This window comes from Myodes glareolus, chromosome 2 (genome assembly GCF_982192425.1).
Source record: "Myodes glareolus chromosome 2, mMyoGla1.1, whole genome shotgun sequence".
Lineage (NCBI taxonomy): Eukaryota > Metazoa > Chordata > Mammalia > Rodentia > Cricetidae > Myodes > Myodes glareolus.
In genome coordinates, this window is record NC_142027.1 from 89,146,498 (window position 1) to 89,168,606 (window position 22,109).

The 22,109-nt window shown below is 45.7% G+C and overlaps 1 protein-coding gene across 1 annotated transcript in view; it reads left to right on the plus strand.

Annotated features, from left to right (window-relative positions):
* The first annotated feature begins 11,639 nt into the window (after positions 1-11,639).
* The window catches only part of Fry (FRY microtubule binding protein), a 393,449-nt gene continuing 382,979 nt past the window's right edge, over positions 11,640-22,109 (plus strand). Inside the window, exon 1 of the mRNA XM_087902760.1 lies at positions 11,640-11,753. The gene's annotated coding sequence lies outside the window, so the exon portion shown is untranslated. The remainder of the gene's footprint in view (positions 11,754-22,109) is intronic.

Here is a 22,109-nt window from a genome sequence, read left to right on the forward strand (position 1 = left end):
CACAGGCTCTTGGTACACCATCAATACTGAACCCTCACTGAAACTCCTCTCGGAGAGCCTGCTGCATAGTCCTGCCCGTCCTAGAACTTGCTCTGTAGACCACTCTGGTCTTTAGTCCCAGAACTCAGGAGGCAGAGGCAGAAGGATCTCTATAAATTTGAAGCCAGTCTGGTCTGCACAGTAGGTTCCAAGACAGTCAGAGTCGTGTAGAGAGACTCTCTCTTAGAATAAGAAAGGGAAGAAGGAAGAAATGGAGGTAGGGAGGGAGGGAGGGAAGAAGGAAGGAAGGAGGGAGGGAAGGAGGGAGGGAGGGGGAAGGAAGAAGGGAAAAAAGGAAGAAAGGAAGGAGGGAGAAGAGAAGGGAGGGAGAGAGGAAGGGAGGAAGGAAGGAAGGAAGGAAGGAAGGAAGGAAGTTGTCTTCTCTACAGACAGCCTGAGAAAGCTGTCTGTAGAGAAACAGTGCAGTTGCTGATGAACTCACAGTGGCTGTGTCTGCATGCACAGAACCTATACAAGATCTCTCCAGCCAAAATCACAGCATTGATGGCAGAGGGGCTGCTGAAGACCATGTCAGTCCGAGAAGTTGTTGGCAACTGAAGGCTGCCTAGGAGTCAGTTTTTTGAAGGGCTGCAAGTTGAGGGACTGCCCATCCTCCAGTAGATGGTATTACACTCGTGTGCATCAGGGAGCATGGGGGTCTGCCCATTCTCCAGTAGATGGTATTACACTCGTGTGCATCAGGGAGTATGGGGGTCTGCCCATCCTCCAGTAGATGGTATTACACTCGTGTGCATCAGGGAGCATAGGGGTCTGCCCATGCTCCAGCAGATGGTACTACACTGTGTACATACAGGGAGCATGAAGTAGATTCAATGAGTATCAAAAAAAGGAGCACATGGAATTGGGAGGTTAAAAACAGCGGAAGCATGGAGGATGAATTGGAGATGAAAGAATATCAGGTAGATTTGACATGATACATATATGAACATAAAATTTAAAAAAATTGTTTAAAAAGCAAAAATAGAAAAAATCTATGAAGAACAAGTGATAAATAATGAAAAGTCATAAATAAAAATATAAATATAGTTTCAAGGTCCCTTGAAAAGCAATTTTTGAGACAAAGTCTTACTGTGTAAACTAGGCTGGCATTGGACTCACAAATATCTGATTACTCTGCCTCCTGAACAATAGGATTAACGGCAGGCACCACCTCAGCGCCTTGTCCCTTAGCGTCTTAGAACACTGAAGGAGCACATTCATAGGACTTAGATCAGTGGTGCTTAACCTTCCTAGTGCTGTGACCCTCAATACAGTTCCTCATGTCGTGGTGACCCCCCCCCCCCCATCAAATTATTTTGTTGCTACTTCGTAACTGTAGTTTTGCTGCTGTTATGACTCATAATGCAAATATCTGATGTGCAGAATGGTTGATAAGTGACATCTGTGAAAGGGTCATGCAACCCCAGAGGGTCGCAGTCCGCGGCTTGAGAACCACTGCTTTAGAGGAGGTGTGCAATTTTTCAATTTTCTTTTCTTTATTTTTTAGAGGAATTAAGACACCCTTCTTGAAAATTATATGTTGCTCTGAGATTTCTAATTTATGTTCTGATGTAGAAATAGATTATAATTGACCCTGTTAATATGTTAATCTAGATTATAATTGACCCTGTTAATATGTTAATCTAATTCATGACAATCAGGATGATGTTGACTCGTCTTCTATTACACCATCACCTCTGTCCTGAACTATGATTGAATTTAAAATTGACTCCCCCCAAGAAAAGATACTGAGAATTTTCTATTTATTTTTTTATTGTAGTGCTGGCGGTTGATCCCAGGTCCTCACACATGCTGGGCCAGTGCTTTACCATGGAGTCATATCCCTGGCCCTTTATTTTTTTATTTATTTCTAACAACTCTTTAAGCAACATTTTAAAATTCATTGGTTGGTTCTGTAACACATTGAAAACTTGTAATTTAGGTGTATTTTCAGCATATTCCTATAAATTTCACATTAACAATTTTTGTGGAGCTATGGGAGTTTTTAAGCCATGGCCTCAAATTAGAAATTGTACGTCTTAGTTTTCTAATGTGCTGTCAAAAACACCATGACCAAGGGAATATATAAACAAAAACACTTAATGGGGATTCTTGGTTCCAGAGTGTTAAAAGCCAAGACCATCACAACAGGGAGCATGACAGCAGGCAAGCAGGAATGGAGTTGAAGTAGTAGCTGGGAGTTCACATCTCAATCTGCATATAGGAGGCAGAAAGAATGAGACACTGGAAACAAGAGTTTTTTTGAGACCTCCAAATCAGGCCCCCAGTGACACACCTCCCCAAGCAAGGCCACACCTCCTAATCCTTCCCAAACAGTTCCACCAATTGGGAACCACTCATTCAAATCCATAAGCCCACGGGGCTATTCTCATTCAAACCACCACACTGTGTCTATGAAATATTGTACTTTTAACTACATAAATTAGAAGGTGTTGGTTTGAGGATACAACCACAGAAATAGACCACATGGAATGATATAGTTCAAAGGGAAGAAATTAATAAAACTCTAAAGTATATTTCAAGAAATGCACAAGATCAAATAGATACAGACTCAATCACATGCAGTTTCCCCTTAGAGCAACTTTTGATGCATCATAAAGCCAACCAACCTGGTCTACTGGATGGCAAAGAGGGGCTGCGCACAAGAGAAAGGCCAGAGACTATCCTGCCCAACCGTGCTTATAAAGACATGGACTGTATATATTCCCAACTTCTACAGCCCATCCAGGTTGGGAATTTTTGCTCTGAACATATAAGGAACGTTGCATGGTTCCATCTTCAAAGAGACAGAGTTTAGCCTAACAAGATTGTGCATTGATAAAGGGAGAAATCCAGGTACTAGAGCCCTCCACAGTATATGGACATGGGTGGGAAGGGCAACCTGCTGCTCCCATTTTTATCTGTGCAGGATGTTACCTTTGGTTTGTCCCTATAAGAACTCTAGTCAATATACATGCTAATCAATAATATCTGTAGTCAATATACATACAGTCAATATACATGCTAGGCTATAATACATACAGCAATGTACATATTGTCAATATGCATGCTAGGCAATAAATACAACTTAAACTTTTGTTATTAGTAGAGTTCCAGGGGTTGGCATGTCACTTTCTAATGTTTGTGGGGATTAAGTTCCTCCAGGCAGGGCTCGTCACCCAATGAAGCCAAGTTCTACATCGTGATGAGAGTCATGAGTGCAGAGTGTTTCACATCCTAGACCTGAAAACACTGCAGCTGCATGGGTGGGCCCTGCCAGCAATCATGGGTCTGTGAGCCTAGTGAGCTCTGGGAAATGCAAGACAGCAATGAAAACTGAGCTTTCAAGGCTAGTTAACATGATGAATGGCAGTAAAGAACACTGCACCAGTTGTAAACCTGCCCTGGGACTGTCTACCAGCCATCGGGTTAGCTGTCAGTATTGAGGTATCTACCTCTATTATTTATATCTCTGGAACGGCATATAAAAGAAATTGTTAATATACTAAGTAGTCAAAGGTCATGTGGCCATTAGAGATTTTAAAAAATTCTCTCTCTCAATCTCTCTCTCTCTCTCTCTCTCTCTCTCTCTGTGTGTGTGTGTGTGTGTGTGTGTGTGTGTGTGTGTGTGTGTTTGTGTGTGTATGTGTAGATTCCCATAAAGGTCAAAAGAGGGCATCAGATCCCTTGGAGCTGGAGTTATAAGCAGTTGTTACCATCCTGTTGCTGGTGTTGAGAACCAAACTCAGGTCCTCTAGATGGCCCTTAACCACTGAGCCATCTCCAGCACCCACTGGGGTCTTTAAAAGAGGAAAATGGTGAAAATCCTTGTCCTCTCTTGATTCAAGACTTGTCTTTAGCACCAAGTGCTGTTTCTAACAGCTATACCCTGCTCCTATAGCTGGACCAATCTTCACACGACAAGTACACTTGGAGTTGTTTCTCAAGTTCAAATTCCCATGAAAAATCAAACAAAAAGAGAAGAAAAAGGAAAGAAATCTTGTATCTTTAAAAATCATCCTTGTTCTCATATTTTCTAAGGGGAAAAAAATCTCCATCCCGCTCCCACCTCCCTACCCCGACCCATGCCATTTTACCTATCGGAAGGGGAAACCAGACGCGTGCTCTTTCGGAAGGAGCTCATAGCTTGAGATGCTGAGTCTAAAAATGTGGGTCACTGATCTCTTTTGAATTTTAATAAGAGTGAAAACTCATCCTAGGAAACCGCATACATACATACAAATTTTCAAATATAAATTCTTGGGGAGTTGATACCTGTCTCCTGTCTTTGAAGCCCATTAGCAAATGAGATGTTCGCGTTCTATTAAAATTCATAATCTCAGATAGAAGCAGCAGTATCTGGAGATAGGGCTTCTGGGAAGTAATCAAGGGATATCTTCGATCGTAAAGCTGGGTCCTTGGCCTTATGGGAAAAAAATGGGAGGGGGTAAAGGAAGAGGGGATGGTAGGAAGGGAGAGCTCTCATGAGAAGTTAGAACATGCACAGCTACCTGGGGGAGGACAAAGAGAAGCTGAGCACAGGGACCCAGCTGGACTCCCACCCACCGCTTCTCTGCACCGCGCCCAACCATGCTGTGCTGCATTACACTGCGTCCATACACATAATGGGTTCCAGGCAGTTGTGTGAATCCTTTAAATGGGTTATCAAACTCAGGGTGGTTTGGGTGATCTTCAGACTTGAACTTGGAAGCAGAAATTAGGGTGGCGTGGAAGCATTCTGTGTTGTGTGATGGATGTAAAGGATCCTACCTCCCCCAAACTTTTCAATGCCTTCAAACTCGTGGCTACATGATACTGTTAATGGGAGTGGTAACGAGTAGGCTTCTTGGGACAATTAGGACAATGACTATCTTTGAAACTAGTAAACAAAGGGAAATAGAAGTATTTGTTTTGCCTTAATTATATAAACCATATCGCCAGGAGACCAAATGCTGGGTTACAACAAGTGTACCATTTTACAAGTCATTCAAGTAAGAACGCAAAGCCGCAATGGCAAAAGGAGAACTTGGCCACCTTGCAAGCCTTCGGGACTTGATAGACCTGGATATGGTATACCTACAGTGCCTGAACCACATAAAGAGGAGCAAGCTGCTTCTCCCAATGAAGGAATATGAGCAGCGCTTTTCCTAGAAACCAAACCTGAGTCTAGACAAGTATCTGAAGTCAGCTGCCAATGCCCAGGAAGTAACAGAGCCCTGTGCCCTCGCTGAAACAGTTCACAGTTCTCTTCATTTTCTTGTGTTTCCTTCTCTGCCAGAAAAACGGCTAAGAGTCATCGTGGTTCATTCTCACATCCGTAAGCCCCTGAAAAGGAAGAAACGACCTATTCAAAGGAACGGGAGTCTCTACAACTGCTTTGGGGAGGGAGGCCTGCTAACTGGGAATGCAGTGTGTTTTGACGGCGTCTACCACAATGTTCATTTAGAACCTCCGTTCTCATGTGAACTACACTTATCGCTGTGATCAGAGGACCAGAGAGAAACAACGGACTGGAAGAAAAGCCTATTTGGGCTCCTGGCTTCAGAAAACCCAGGCATGGTTATCTGTTCCCCATGTTTGATCAGGACGTTAAGGCGGTGGAAGTGTAGGGTGGAGAAGAACCTGTCACTCTATTGCCTACCAAAGGGGACAGACAGGCAGGGGACAAGGACAATATTCCTCATAGGACCTGCCCACTGTAGTCCTCCTCCACTAGCACAGTCTTGCTAGCACAATTTCACCAAAATAATATCACTAGCTAGGAACTCACCATTCCAGTTGGGAGACTGTTGAGTGGAGTGACATGGGATGCCCCTCTATATGCTGTGAATATGCTTCATTACCATTGGTTAATAAAGAAGCTACTTTGACTGATGGCAGGTCAGAATATAGCTAGATGGAAAATCCAAACAGAGAGACAGGGAGAGAGAAGGTGAGTCGGGTAAATACCAGCAGCCACTGGAGGAGGAAGATGCCAGAGCATCACTGGTAAGCCATGGGGCACGTGCCCACACACAGATTAATAGAAACGGATTAATTTTTATGTAGAGCTAACCAGTAAGACGCCTGAGCCATCAGTCAAACAATTATATTAATAGTAAGCCTCCAAATGATTTTTTTCATAAGCGTCTGCAGGGACTGGCAGACGGGAAAGAAACCGGTCGAGCAGGATCCAATGGAACAGAGAAAAGACTTCCAACTACAGTGGGGTAGGTGCTGGTTGAGAACATTATGTGTTCACACAATGGCAGCTCTTAGTGTCACAGAACTGAGACGTGGAGCCTAAATGGTCCCGAGGATGGATCATTCCTGTTCTCAGAGGAGTAAATTCAGTTTCACCAAAGTGGGTTTCTACGCAGCACAGTGAGGCTTCCTCAGATCTCTCTCCCGCTTTTTCTGTCCTTCCGCCAAGTTAGGATGCAATGACAAGACCTCCCAGAAGCAAGAAGGCCATAGAGTCATATTCTGAGACTTCCAGCATCTAGAACCATTAGCAAAACATATCTGGGTTCTCCCTAAATTACCTGTAGTTTTCTGTGATAGCCACAGAAAATAGACACGCACAGGCTGTGCACCTCTAACTTCCTAAGGAGGAGACAGGCTTCTTTCCAGCTTACTTAGCCCATGACTATAGGTTATAGGAAATGGGGGCATAGGCTATCACCCTAGTTGGTTTTCTGCAATAGTCACACAGACGTTCTTGGCTCAAAGGCTTGCAGGTGCCAAGTGGGTAGCATAAACACACAAGTAGGCAGGAGACTCATCTCTGTAACTGGACACTATCCTTACAAAGACCATTTAAATAAAAACAAACTAACAAACAGCAAAAAAAAAATAACAGGGATAGAGAGGTGGCCCAGCGGTTAAGAGCACTGACTGCTCTTCCAGAGGATCCAGGTTCAATTCCCAGCACCCACATGGCAGCTCACCACTTCCTGTAACTCCAGTTCCAGGAGATCAGACCCTCACACAAACATACACACAGGCAAAAAAAAAAAAAAAAAAAAAAAAAAAAAAAAAAAAAAAAAAAAAAGCAATACGCACAAAATAAATATAAATAAATCATTTTTTAAAATGTAAAGCTAAACTTATGATATGCTCCAAACAAAATATATCTAGCTGGCAGCCTTTGCTTGATTGGGGGGGGGGGGGGTAATTTCAGATTATTTTCCAGGCTACAAATTTGAAGTTTAAGTGACCTAAACACAAACTTCATTAAAGTTCAGATGTTGTACAAAGTAGGTTTAACCTAACATGGAGACTTAAAGACTCAGTGGCTCAGAAGAAAATCGGGATTATTGCTTTCAAAGACACAGTCCTTCGTGACGTCATCCAGGGACTTGGGTCTCTCTGCCATGCTGCTCCACTTCCACCTGGTGGTTCAAGTTTCGTCGCCGTCAGCATCCTATAGAACAGAGAAGCAACTAGAAGAGGAAATGGGTGTTGGGAGGGGGAAGGAAGCAACCTAGGATCTGAACATAGCAGACATACCCAGCCTCGAAAGAGTCTTGGAAACAGTCAGCTAAAGCCATGTGATGGAAAAATGATTGCCAAGAGGCCTGGGCACGCTTTTCGTCTGCATGTAGAGCACAGGAGAGCACACCCAAAGTGGGCTGGTATCTTAAGGGCTGAAGGAGGTCCCACAATACAAGGGCTGTCATCCTAGCTAAGGGCTTGGCTGTGTTCCCAGTTCCATGTCACAACAGTAGCTGCCCTCGATATCCATCCTTCTGTTCACAGAAGAGTCGCCTTATTGGAGATTCTGAATAATTGCGTATTACGCTTCTCTTTCCTTCATGTAATATCAAAGTGGTTCATTTTCACGTTCTCTGTGGCGATTGCTGGAATACTTCAAGCCCGTGTCGGTTCTCTCTAAAGTCTGTATCTGGCTTCCCATGGCGTAAATCTGGAAACATATAAAAGCTGGGATAAGTGGGTGATGTTAACAGAAGCGTGTGTTTCAGGCTTCATCTTCGAGCATCTCCTCATCAACTCAGTTTTCTCTTCCCTGATACCAATGTACACCTTTCCATGCTGTGGCTTTTCTGGTGCGGTCTATTTGGCATGGGATGTTCCCTCCTCTGCTTCGCAGCCTTTCAGCCTCGTCCACATTTCCCCATCATCTCTGCGTCCCTCTACATCAGAACGCTCTCCAAGTCAAGCCAGACAGAACCATGGGGTCTTATTTCAGCTAGAAGAACGCTGTCTACCACTACTTGCTTAAAGTAAGCACATGCCGTTGCTTATTTTTCATTTTAAAACTTCCTAGTTTCACATTTACACATCCGGGTGTATTTTTTCCTGTCAGATCACCCCGACGTGCTGGTGTGAGTCCTGTCTGTAAGGTGAATTGGTTTCCCTAGTATAATGAGGAACCCCAGCTCGTGGACTGGTACCAGCAGGAGGCAAACAGCTTGTCAGGGAGGCACTTTGGTTACCTCATAGGTCCGGTCTTCGCTTGGCTTTTTTCGTCTACAGACGCAAATCCCATAAGCATAGCAAGGGACAACAGATGCTTGGGCCCATAACTCTGGCCGGTGACCTTGGCGAGAAGGCCTGTGGGAGAAGGCTGCACAGCATGGCTGTGGGGCAGAGCTGACAGCTGACAGCCAGCTGAGCCAAGCCAGCAGCACCCTTTCTGGTTCCCACAGGCTACCATGTGAGGCTCAATTAGGTCAGTCTTTTCTTTCTCCAATTAGTTTCCTCTGCACAGAGTGAGAAAACTGTAGCGAGTGTGTTTGCATTCGGTTCCGGGAGTGCGATGTATGTATTTACTTACAGATCGGTGTGGCTGGCACGGGTCCCATTTGAAAACATTCACCAAGTAGCTTGTGTAGTTTTATTATCTCTGCGTAGTTTTATTATCTCATTTCTTCCAACCCATAACTCCCTGGGGTGAGACAGCATCTGCTCCTGCAAGAGAAATAGCAGCAGCCTTCTCCTTACTTTTTTTCCCTCTGGGCTTTTGATTCCGGGGAGATTAATACACCTTCATTCTTTTGGAAGTCCCAGATTTCTGTAAAGAAACTTTGCAACAGACAATTGTAATGTCGTTTGTTATATGTATGATTCTTGTGAAAGAAATTTTTTTAAAAAATAAAAGCACAGGCCTCCGAAGAGGTATTGAAAAGGGATGGCAGAGTCTGGGAATGTGGCTCCCTGTAAATTGTTTCCCTAATATCTATGTTCCCCGAAAGAGAAAGTAAACAAGAAAAAAATTTACCAAGTGAGAGTTTAATCTCAGAGACTAAAGAGCCCACGTTAACTATCAATTTTTTTCTCTCTCAAATATTTAGACTATTCACTGCTATCATGTTAATACTGTGGTTTCTTAGGCCAAGGCTAAGTCAGAGCTCCAGCATTTAGATTCGGTATTCAGTCACAGCTTGCTCAAAGCACGGAAAGTGTTGACGTAATTCTCCGGTGTTTGTGCAGTTGTCCCAAGGCTCAGGAGCAGGCGTGCAATATGGGCCAATTAGTTCATAAATTTCTTAATGCATGTCAGCACTGTAATCTGGTGGTGTGGAGAAATGCATTTCCTGTCTATGATAAAACTATAGTGGATGCTCCCCCTAACCCCAGAGGAGGGGGAACAGGACAAGGTGACAAGTAAAGCGAGAAAAATTAATTTATTAAAACACAGTACAAGTCCTGCTTGAAGGGGATTTCAGATCTCACGTGGGCTGAAAGGGGATATGAAAGCAAAGGGAGCTGATGCGGGCATGCTGCCAGTTGCACCAGGCAGTAGAAATACACGCCTTATTTCATGTATGAGCGTTTGCCTGAGTGTATGTCTGTGAACCTCGAGCATGCGATGCTGAGGACAAAGAGGGCATTAGAGTTCCAGGGCCTGGAGGCACCCCCACCCCTAGTGTGGGTGCTGGAAACTGAACCCAGGTCCTCTGCAAGAACAGTCTGTGTTCTTAACCAGTGAGCCGTCTTTCCAGTCCAGCAGTAACACATGCAGAGACCAGGGCCCAGGGTTTTGCTATGGAGTTAGATGATGAACTAGTTTTTTTTCCCTGTCATATTTCTACTTCCCAATCAATAAATAAACAGGCCACTGGCCAATTTGAATGCTTCGGAGAACTTTGCAGATCTGAGGAAGCTCCCCAGTGCCATAGACTGACAAAAGGAAGGGCAGGGGCTGCATGGTCAGGAGACAGGACCCCCGACTCCAGCACTTAGAAGTCAAGGCCTTGAGCTCTTCTCACATCACTCCAGTTCCGGGCAGAGAATTCAGAAAACTGCTTGTATTCTGTAAGGTTTGAATCCTTCCAGTGGGTGCTTTCCTTGATCCGATACTGGTGATGAAATGGGTTTAAATTAGGCCTATTATCAACATCACATTCTGCGCAGGGTTAGGGAAACCTAGAAAGAGCCTTAAATTTACTCCTTAATAAGCTACCTGCCTCATCTGAGCCCCCGGGTCATCTCTGTTCCGTATAGTGGCTGTTCAGCTGGGCTACCTGCCCCGCCCCTCATGCTCAGACACCGCCGCTGCTCAACACTGAGCTTATCCCAGGCCACTCATCCCTGGACCCATAGCCTTCCTTTGATCTTGGTTCTCTGGGTCTAGCCCTGAGCTTGCTTCCTTACAGTAATTGTCACTTTCTTTCATTAATGACACCCCACTCCACCCCCGGGCGGGACACTCTCTCAAGACTGAGACAGATTGGAATCTTTATCCTCTTGGAGTAGGTTGATTAAGATGGAGGGAAACTACTGGTGCTTGGGTGGATGCCAGTTCATACAGCATAATTTCTGCCCACAGCAGGCAAAGTTGTGGTATACTCTACGGATCCATGTGGGTTTTACTGAGCGTTACCAACTCAATACATTTTATAACTGTTTTATTGATAGATAACTCCCCCATCACTAAAATTCAGTACATAAAATGTACAATTCAGGGACATATAACGCAGTCAAGAGTCAGGTGTCCAGGGCCACTGGGGAAAAAAATGCAGTGTGCTCATATCTCTCCCAACTAAAGTTTATTCACGAGCAAGCGCTTCCAACTCTGTGCCCGCAACGCCCGCAGCCTCTGATCTTCTTCGATCCCTACAGTTTCAATTAGCCGCTTGCTAGACGGTACATAGTCCGTTAGAACAATCTCCGTGTGCCTAAGTCTAAAACAGAACCACCAGCTCAATGACCTTGGCCGGGCAGCTTGTTTAAGTTGGTTTAGCTCCTTCATAGAATGGACGAGTTGAGGGGTGTGAGAGCAATTTCAAGTTTGTTTAAAAGGCTAGCCAACAAAACCACCCAGCCCCCAGTCCTCTAGCTATGATTTCAATATTCCACCCTAGGGATCCGTCCCGCGGAGCCACGGCCCTCGCCTTGGAGAAGACGCTTCCTCTCTCGCCTTTCTTTGGAGCTGTCTATTTCTGGGTTGGCAAAGCAGAAGCTCCTGGTGCCCGCAGGAAGCCTCGCCCAGCTTGGGTCCCCACCCTCCAGCGTGCCCCTGGAGAGGACCTGCCCCCGAGGGGCGGAGCCAGCCATCCCCGCAGCCAATGAACCGGCGACTGGGCCGGCGCCGGGGGCGGGGCTGCACTTGACAGTGGCGGTCTCCCGGCAGCCGAGCGGGCGCAGCGGAGGAGCGCGGCGCGGGCAACGGGGAGGGCGCAATTCGGCGGCCCCGGGTGGAGCAGCTGGCGGCGGCAGTGCGATGCTGTGGGTGTCCCTGGGCTCTGGCATCGCGGCCTCTTCCTAAGGTACCAGCTCTGCTTAACCCCCACCCCCCCACATCGCCCCGGGAGACCCGCGCGCCTGGGCAGTGGCTTTGTGGAGCGGGTGGGTGGGGCTGGGCGGGGCCGCACCGTCGGGTCGCTTCCCTCCGGGGAAGAGGTGGGGGAGGAGGGCCGTCTCGCCAGCAGCTGACTGCATCCCCACGCTACGTGCTCCTCCTGCCTGGTTGTGTTTTCAACGAGGGTTTGTTCCCGGACAAAGTTAGGTACGGAGAGTTTGATGGATTCCTGGTCCCCGATGCCCTAGAGGGACCCGTGGCACACTGCCCTGTATACCTACACCACGTGCTAAACTGGAGCTGCAGCGGTCCCTCACACTTTCCCACCGGAACAGCCCTGCTTACTTGAAACGTAGCAAAAGGAAATTGCTCTGTGGGACTCTCCCCGGGGAAGGAGGCTTTCTGCAGGCGCATCTCCAGTTCAACCTGGTGGCTTTTGCTTGGCCATAGTGCCCCAGGATAAACCGGGTTTAACCAGTGGCCTGTAAAAATAGTCTTCATCAAGGTCTATGCTTTAAAGGCTTCAAATTTTAAACCTATTTACTTTCTAACCAAAGATCCCGGAGTCATTGAGCAAAGCCGGTCAGCTACGTGTGTTGCGTTTAATATTTTATTGCTTTATTCGTATTGGCTTGTTTTTAATATTGGGACAGGTGCTGTGAATCACTTCTCAGAGTGAGAAAGGAAAACAAATAATACAAAATAAGTGTGTCCATTTGGACATAGCCAAAAGTTTTAACTATCAAAGTAAGATAGCTAGACTAAACATTATTTACAAGACTTTCTGTAACAGAATAATTACTGCATCTAGACTCTATTTAACCCGTGCTGGTTACGAGAGATGAGGAAATGGCTCTGTGGTTAAAGAGCACTGTCTGCTCTTGCAGAGGACCTCGATTTGATTCCCAGTACCTACATGGCAGCTCACAACCATCTATAACTCCAGTTCTAGGGGATCCCATGCCGTCTTCTTATCTGCAGAAAGTACTGCATGACATGGTATAGGCAAAACATCCATTCATATAAATAAACAGCTAGATCTTTAAAAAAAACACTTTAAAAAACCCTGGTTTACCAAGACTCTAGGAACAGGCCTATGATAAGACGACTGAGCAGCATTAGTAATGTTTAGTTACTGCTTGGTCTTGCAATTAGCAGGCTTTAACAAATGTGTGAAATTCGATCTGATTCCAATACGTTCCTGATCACACAGATTTTCACATCTATGCTCTTCTTATCATGACAACTTTACATCTGCTTAGCCGGGGACATCCTATTCAGGTCCATATAATTTACCCCTGCGCCCTAACACATTCTGTCTTGCAAAAGCTTGTTTAAGGGAATTTCCTGAGTCCCGTGCAGCTCTGGCTCTGTGCCAGGCATCCCCTAGATGGTGCGTGCTCTTTTCATTATCACTCTAATGGAGCATCCTTACCTTTCCTGAGTTGTCTTCCTACAGAGCTCAGGCCGCCTCTTGAACTCCCTGTGGTCTCCCTGCCTTCTCTCAAGGGGTGAGACTACAGACATGTGTCACCATATCCAGCTGAGTTGATTTTATTTTAGATCATTTCTTAAAAATCACATGACAAGTGAATGATTCTGGTGAGGTGTGAGCCTGGGTCCGTTTGACTCCCTGCCACTGTTCGGTGATGTCTCCCAGTTTTTGAGAGTGAGTTTGCTCGTTATAATACAGTAGGAAATTGAAATGTGCGGCGTCTCCTGGCCTGACATGTCAGACGTCTTCATAGACTGTTTTCTTCTCCCTGAGCAACTGTGTGCTCTGGGTGTGGAAGGGCAACCCCAGGTCTCGCCCGTGCTCCACCCCATAGGTCTGATTTGGGGTGTCCAGATAGGTGAAGCCCTTGCCTTTTGAAGCACCGCTCCCCACTGGCTTAGCTCTGAAGGAGCAATCTCTCCTCTCTCTGCCATCTGAGGCTATTTCCGTTCAGCACACCTTGCTGGTTGGCAGCCACACATCCCCTGCAGTGTTTACAATGACTCACGTGTCCTACTGTCCCACCTGTCAGATAATTCCTCACAGAGGACGGCCTACTTCAAAGGAAAGACTGCAATGAACAAGATGGGAAAAAGAAATATTAATTCAGGGAATCCCTGAACTCCCTATTACTGACCGAAAAGGACAATGTGGTGCTTTAGGGAGGGGAAGCAGGCTTCCTGTCCACAGTGGGAAATGTCATCGATGTTGTGGCCTGTTGTCAACACTGCTGACAGATGTCTGCCATGTAGACACCTCTTTACCTGCTGCCTCATTGAGGAATGTGGTGACACACCTATCTCCAATTTGATATTTGCTCTTATACCAAGGCCCTTGTCATTTGCCTAAACAGCATTAAAACGGATGTCCCAATTGTGACCTAGTAAGTTTTGAAGCTGTGCCCAAGAAAATGAAGTCTGTTATAATTTATAGCCATTATTATGGAATTTCTCTTCCTAAGCGTGTGTTTGTGTGTGTGTGCGCGTGCGTGTGTGCGTGTTCTTGGTATGGTTCTCAGCTCTCTTTGGTTCAGAGTGATTTCACAGCACTGCGGTGCAAAGGCAACAAATGCATTTTTGAGCTGTGCCCATGCTACCTGGAAACACATCCCTGTTCTTGGCGTTGGACTGCTTTTACCCTAAGTATTTAGAATCTCGGAGTCTGTGTGTATACTTTGAGGTTTCAAATCAAGCCTCCCGTGCAATGGTTCCACCCATCCTCTCCGGCAGCGGTAAGGTTTGGGTGTCTAGCACAGCCCCAGCATTCCCCATCTTCTGCTTCTAGACCGGAGCACCAAATAGCAGGGAAGGCAGAACGAGCAATTTGACCCTTGTCACATTCTTGCCCCAGAGTAGAAGATGCGCCAAAAACATATTTGGATTAAGAGTCACTAGACTTCTTTAAATGACTAGTGATCTGTGAAACCATATAGAATTAGCAACATTTTCCGGTTTCCTTAAAAGTATCCCGTGCAAAGATGTCAAGGACTTAGAACCGTCGAAAACCAACAGCCTTTCGCTCGGTCCCTAAAGCTTCTCAGTAAAGAGCAGTCCTGTCTTGCTTTTTCTTTTAAGAAAATCATATTTCACCAACTCTAAAATATCCTCAGCTGGGAGTCTGGGCGTCATTTTTATGCCATCTGGGAAAGCCAAACGCTGGGCAGTTTTGTGGCATGCCACTCCTGACGCTCTGTGTGTGTGTGTGTGTGTGTGTGTGTGTGTGTGTGTGTGTGGACCACAGCATTCACCTGTGGTTCGCAGTCTTCTGCCATTGTGTCCCAGTCTGTTTCCCGTGGCCGTGACTGATAGCACCTTTGGGAGGAAAGGGTTCACCTGGCTTACAGATTGTACTGATTGGTTTCTGTCAACTGGACACAAACTTGAGTCATCTGGAAAGAGGGAATGTCAGTGAGGAATGGACTCCATCAGATTGGCCTCTGGGTACATCTCTGGGACATTTCCTCAATTAGCAATTGATGTGGGAGGGGCTCAGCTCATTGTCTATGGTGCCATACCCAGGCAGGTCCTGGGTAGTGTTGGAGAGCAGCCCTGGGGAGCAAACCAATAAGCAGCGTTCTTCTGTGGCTCTCTGCTTATTAGTTCCCACCTCTAGGTTCCAGCCCTGCACTCCTGACTTCTCTTGATGATGGACTGTAACCAAGCCCTAGTCTTCCCAAGTTGCTTTTGGTTGTGATGCTATCTCAGCAACAGAAACCAAACTAGGACACGGGTTACGGTCCAGTATTGGGCGAAGCTAGATGTGAATCTGGAGGCAGGAACTGAAGCAGAGACTGCCTAGGAATACTGCTTACTGGCTTGCTGCCTCTGGCTCCTACTCAACCAGTTTTTCTCACAAAACTCAGTACCACAAGCCCAGGGTTGGTACTTCCCATGGTGGATGGGCCTCCCTATATCAATTAACAATCAAGAAAGTGCCCCCCCCCCCCAGACATGTCTACAGGCCAGTCTGATTGAGGCTATTCCTGAAGCGAGGTGAGGTTCCCTCTTCTCTGCTTGGCCCGTGATGGACAGACGATGTATATGCATGAACCCAGTAACAGACGGTGAAACTTCATCAGCGTCATTCTTAAAGCTGGTGAAGCATTTATATCTAGCTTTGCGAAGCACTGTGGAAGTGCCAATCAAAGAGAAATCTTTTCTTTAGTGATCTGCTGTTTCCGTCCCACTGCTCTCTTGCATGCCGTGGTGCATACAGAGTTGCATCTTGCAGTGCCAAGTCATACATGATCTTTGTTTAAAGAACTTAAATGATGGTTGCTGCATCAACTTTCCCCGGGGGAAATGTGGCCAAATGTCTGCTCACCCCAGATAGGACACCAGTGACAAACCAAAGAAATGATTCTACCCAGGTAGATCGAGCTTGGGCGATCCAATGAGTTTAATCGGGGTTACTTGTAAGAGTGTAACAACTTACAGATTCCTACTTCGCTGGAGAAGAATACCCACCCTAGCCCCAGCAACTACCTGTTCATACATCCTGGGGTGGGGGTGGGGGCGCGAATTGCATGCTACCTCATGCAGCCCCCACCATCTCCAAGGGAAAGTTTGTGGGCTAGATCTTGTGCCGGCTCTAGTGTGAGCAATCACAATTGCTCTCATTTCAAGACAGCACTACCATGTTATGCCTAGAGGATAGGATCCCATGGCATATACCTGGGTAACAGTGAACACAAGACGGACGTGTGTGGCTGAGCTAACGGGCGTGTGTGTGCTACCGCTGCTGTCAAATCGTCATCCGTGTTACTAGATCATCAGTCCTAAAACACGCACAGTTTTCACGTATGCTTAAACGTGGATAAAACATCGGTGACTTACGTGGACCTGCTTGTTGAACTGTCGGCTCTGGGAAGGCAGAGGCTGTCTGTGTCCCGTCCAGTACGGATAACAACCACTTGGGACAGTGATGCACAGTAATCATGTATAGGATGACTGAGTGTGAGCCCCTCGTGGGACGCGTGGAAACACATCAAGTTGCCTTCAAATTCTGACGTCTATAAGAACGCCAAACACAGGCCAGCCGCAGTAAGTCCTGCACTGGATCTACAGAGTCCCCGCTCAAAGTGTTTGATGGCATGGCAAAACAGCTCATGGTGGGTTAAATCTCAGTACTTTTATTATTTTCCATGGAAGGAATTTATGTTTTCTCTCTGGGCCCTTTTATACGACCTAAACTCACTGCGTATTTGAACTCTATGCTTAGAATAATTTCACGTGTTTTCCTTTTGCGCCGCCAACATATTGTGTAATGAGTAGAGAAAGAACGTCCCTTTTCTCCAGTTGGACCACCAAAGCAGGAGTCGGTGCTGTGGCCTTGCCTGGGTGTACAGCCCTGAGAATGTGTGCCCACCTTGAGTTTCAATGCCAGAATCGGCTATGTAGAGAGTTTGACGTGTTTCAGAGAAAAGGAGGAATGAAAAGAGATAGGCAAGGAGGGTAGGAAAGAAAGGGAGGGATAGAAGGAGAAGGAAGGAAGGAAGGAAAGAAAGAAAGAATGAAGGAAGGAAGGAAAGAAAGAAGGCAGGCCAGTCTTGCTGCACAGTGAAGATCTCCGCCCGCTGGGGAGTCAATCTCCTCGCTGCTGCCTGATCAGGTAGAAAGCACTTCTAGACCAATTGCAGGCAGATGAACGATTATGTCAACAGAGATTGCAGTGACCGTGCCAGCGCAGAAGCAGTCCGGGGACCAGCACTGAATACACATTGCCCAGAGAACCCCAGTTTACCTCTGCCCCAGCTACACCTGCTTCCATCCCAGTGACAGTGGGGCCTGGACACGTAGTTCACTCGTGGGCTTCTTAGATACCTCCAGGCTGCCCGCTGAGGAGAGAGTAATTGGTGTGGGTGGAAGGTCACCAGAGTAGCCCCAGTTAAACTGTAGTACTGGGAAGACAGACAAGGACTGGATCTTTCATCTAACAGGAAGTCACTTTAATTGAATCTTTTTTTGTTGTCTACCAATAAAACTTAAACATAACTGCTTTTGATAAGTATTGTTAACATGAACGGGAGGCAAAGTAATGAAAATTGCAAAGAAAGTTTAAAGCTTGCTTACTAAATGTAGAGACTGGAACGACAGGAAAATAATTCCACACTTTGGGGGCTGTTCTGATCAGCTCAGATCTGTTTTAATCTTGTGTAATAGGACACATAAAATGATGGCCATTGAGCAAGATGTCTGTATTACATGCTCTTGGAAGGTTAGCTTGGCACAGCTACCAGGGTTTCCACACACAGAAACACCAGGCCTGGAGGCAGAAGGAGGAACGGGTAGTGTGGGCAGGAACAGGAAAGGCAGGGTCGGAGGGTGGGAACTGGCGAGTTTGAACCATTTCAGCAGGCAGTCTGGAGAACGAGTATCCCTGGTGGCTCAGTACCTGGCCCTGGGTTATAGTGGCCCTCAGTCTGAGTGCTACTGAAGGAGATGGGGTGGGTTCTGCTTAGTTATCAAGGCCTTGAGGATGTCAGAATATCAGGACACAGAAACCAAAACTCACAGTTAACATATGGGGGTTTTATTTTAAAGGTTAGCTAATCAGTTAGTCCCAAAGATTCATAAAATGTTCTATAAAAAAAAAAAGCAGAATCACCTACCTTGGGATCTGATGGATGTACTCATTCAGTAAACATTAATTATATCTGAGTCATCCTGTCAGATGGCCCAGCCATGCTACTCTTGGTCCTTAATGGCCATGGTAGTCGGGTATACAATGTTTAGCCTGAGAAAGCGAGAGAGCGTGTACTGTCTGATAAAGATCCCCATGGGTAAACCATCAGAATGAAAAGGAGGCGTGACACATAAGTCTGTTAGACGCTAACAGGCCATGACCTCACAGCTGTCATGGTTGCTGATACAAGACCTGTAGAAGATCAAGACGCTCGAAACTCCACTGTGGAGATATTTGCAACTGATTGGTTCTGAGGGGCAGAGAATCCTTTTTCTCTGGGGTTATGGTCACTGGGTAGGTTGTCTGTGCGCCAGTGGATGACCCCACCCCTGTGTGCAGGCAAGTTTCTTAAGTATTTTGTCCTTAATCTCTTGTCAGCCAAGGAAGGAACATTTACTTGACCCTGGGAATGTAGGGGTCCTTGTTACTCTTCTACTGCTGTGACCAGACACTGTGACCAAGGCAACTCTTACAAAAGAAAACATTTAATTAAGGTCTTGCTTATGGTTTCAGAGGTTTAGTCCATTATCATCACAGTGGGAAACACGGCAGCGAGCATGGCACTGGACCTGAGAGCGCTACAGCCTGATGTACAGAGAGAGAGAGAGAGAGAGAGAGAGAGAGAGAGAGAGAGAGAGAGAGAATAAGAGAGAGAGACTGGACTTAGCAGGACTTTTGAAACCTCAAAGCCTGCCCCCAGTAACACACTTCCTCCAACAAGGCCATACTTAAGCAAGGTCACACCTCCTAATCCTTCTAATCCTTTGAAATAGTGCTACTCCAGGGTGACTAAGCATTCAAATACATGTGCCTAATGGGACCATTCTCATTCAAACGGCTACAGTAGGTATGTTAAATAGATATAAAAATGAAGCACTTACTAATAGTAAATAAATTTATTTTAAGCAATTCTTTGATGCACACCTACCTTTATTATTTATTAAAGATGACAGCAAATTTGTGTTCTAATGAGGTGGATCTGCTTCTTTGTTTTGACATAAAGAATTAAACTGTGACTAAATAGTAGATACTACAGGGCATCACACATCCTCAGTGTTTTTCAGAGTTGGTCGATATTTTGACTGACCATCAATACTGACAATGCTGCTTCTCATAAAGACGTAGTATAAGATGTAGAAGTGTGTTAGAACCATTTCAGAAATGGTCAGAAGTTCTGCTTTAATCTTGGGCCGAAATTCTTTAATGATTTCCTTTTTGTTGTTGTTGATGTTTTGCTTTTGTATGAAGCTCAAGCAGCAACTTTTAAAGCCCGTCTTTCTAAGAACATAGTCCAGAGACACACTAATGGGATATCTGCGTGGGGGGGTGATGGTAGGGGCATAGTGAAAAGTCTTTGTTGTCCATAACTAAGCCATTTTATTTCTATAGAAACAAAAGGCTTTGCATGCTCAGTAGGAACGCCACAATTGACAATGTGCTGCGGTCTCGAATCGGAGCGGAGAAGTTTCAGGCTTTGTCCCTTGACCGGCGGTGATGGCTTGCGCCACATAGAGCATGTTGTACATTCACTACCAACATCACAGTGGAGGTGCATGATACAATGCAGGCGAATGCTGCCAGGAACACCTCAGGCTTGTGCGGGTTTGCTTTTGGATTCACTTTGGCTTGCTGTGTATTCAGAAGCCTTTTTACTGCGGCTGGCTTTCCTGTGACTCACAGTGTAAGCAACTGTGCTCCGAGCAGTGATGCTGCTATTGTTATTTATTATACTGGGTACGGTAAATCCTCTCTAGATGTAAGTACGACAAAATGCATGTAAGTCTATGCAAGTCCTCACCATCGTATCTTAGAGACTTAACATCCATGAATTTTGAAATCCCTGAAGGTCCAGTTCCCCTTGGATCCGGAGAGTAAGATGGTGAGTGTCTCGGGAATTCAAGGGTCTGTGGCTCAAGCAGATCTGAATTAGCTGCCTGCTTGTGCACAACCTGAGAGGGAATCAATGTCTGTGGAAGGCTGTGTGGTTGGCATTGCCCCAAGGCTTTGCATTTCCTGTTTAGATTGTTTAATTCCTCTGTGTGAGGCAGCCGGTTACTGTCGCTGTCTCACAGATCAGGGAACTGAAGAACAAGCAGGTTACATCTTTTCCCAAAGTCACCCTGACAGCCAGTGAGGAAGTTGGAGAAAGAGCCCAGCATATCCTAAGAGCTGTCATTTCAGCACTAGGCGGTAGAGCCCAGGGGCATGGGGCGTCCTTGTCTATGGTGTGGGTTATTGGTTTCTTCCTGGCAGGTTGGCTCTACACCTGTACAGTCATTTGCATCAGGTATCCAATGCACGGATGCTTCCCCTGCTACTGCTGACTTGGGAATCACTCTTGTGAGGGTCTAGTGAATGCTGGAGGTGTTTTCTCTCCAATTCAGCCCAGCCATGTCCACGGTCAAGGCAAGTCTCCTGTCGCCTTTCACCGGCACACACATACACAACTTCCTTGCCTACCTCTTCAAGTCCAACTTAGAATTCTTTTCCCCAGAAACCCATCTCTTCTCACATGAACAATTGGATGAGTGTGGGAGGCAGAAGGAAAACGAGGCGCTTTTAAATGAAGGGGAGCGGAACGCTCTCTATTCCCTGCAGGAGGCTGCGCCCACTCAATGCAGCAATAGAATTAAATTCCCCTGAAAGTAGAACAAGAGGAACACTTCCATTCAAGACTCATGTGTCAAGACTAGGAGCTGTCATCTTTATTTGACAGTCTTTGAATTCTAGATTTGTTTTCTTCTTCTGTAGCAAGAAGACCATATGCAGCTTCCAGTGTCTCTAAAATCGATAACTAAACAGAGTATTTAATAACAGAGTCCACAGCCCCAAGTATCCAGCAGATCTTAAACATTCTTGCAAATATACTTGAGCCAGTGTAGTTTGTGCCCCCTAACCTTTCCTTAAAGAAACCTTGAGGTACTTAGGAATTTTGAGAAATCAATTTTGACATTGCTCTTTAATTCTCAGAAGTCCCCAGTTGACTTCTAATCAGTACAACTTGGATTTTTTAAAAAATGAAATTTAATGCATTTTTGCAGGTGTATGTGTGTGTGCGTGTGCGTGCATTGTGTGTACATGTATCTTTGTGTTCATGCATGTATGGATTATGGCTGTGTGTGTGTGTGGGTGTGCGCGCGCGCACGCGAGCACACATGCAAGTGCATGTAGAGACCCAAGCATGGAGTCAGGATCTCTCTTGTTTATTCATTGAGACAGAACCTCACAGTTGAGCCCAGAGCCTGCTGATATGGTTAACCTAGCATCCCAGCTTGCCTTAGAATCCCAGCTCTGCACTCCGAGGGCTAGAACTACAGGCTAGCCACTATACCCACCCAATTCTAACATGGGCTCAAGGGTCCAAACTCTGGACTTTATTTTTGCCTAGCAAGTGCTTTTATACACAGGACAGTCTCTTCAGCTTTTAGTGCTAAAATGTTTCTAGAATGTTCTCTTCTATAAGGAATGTATGCTCAATAAAGAAACATTTGAAAATTATGGTAACTAAATAGGAGAAAGTAGAAACCATCCACCAACCTACCTTCTATACATTAATTGATAGTTTTATTTCTTCCTAGGCTATTTTCCAAATTTTGATGTAATATTTACAAGAACAGATCCATTCGATATGTTATTTTACACTTT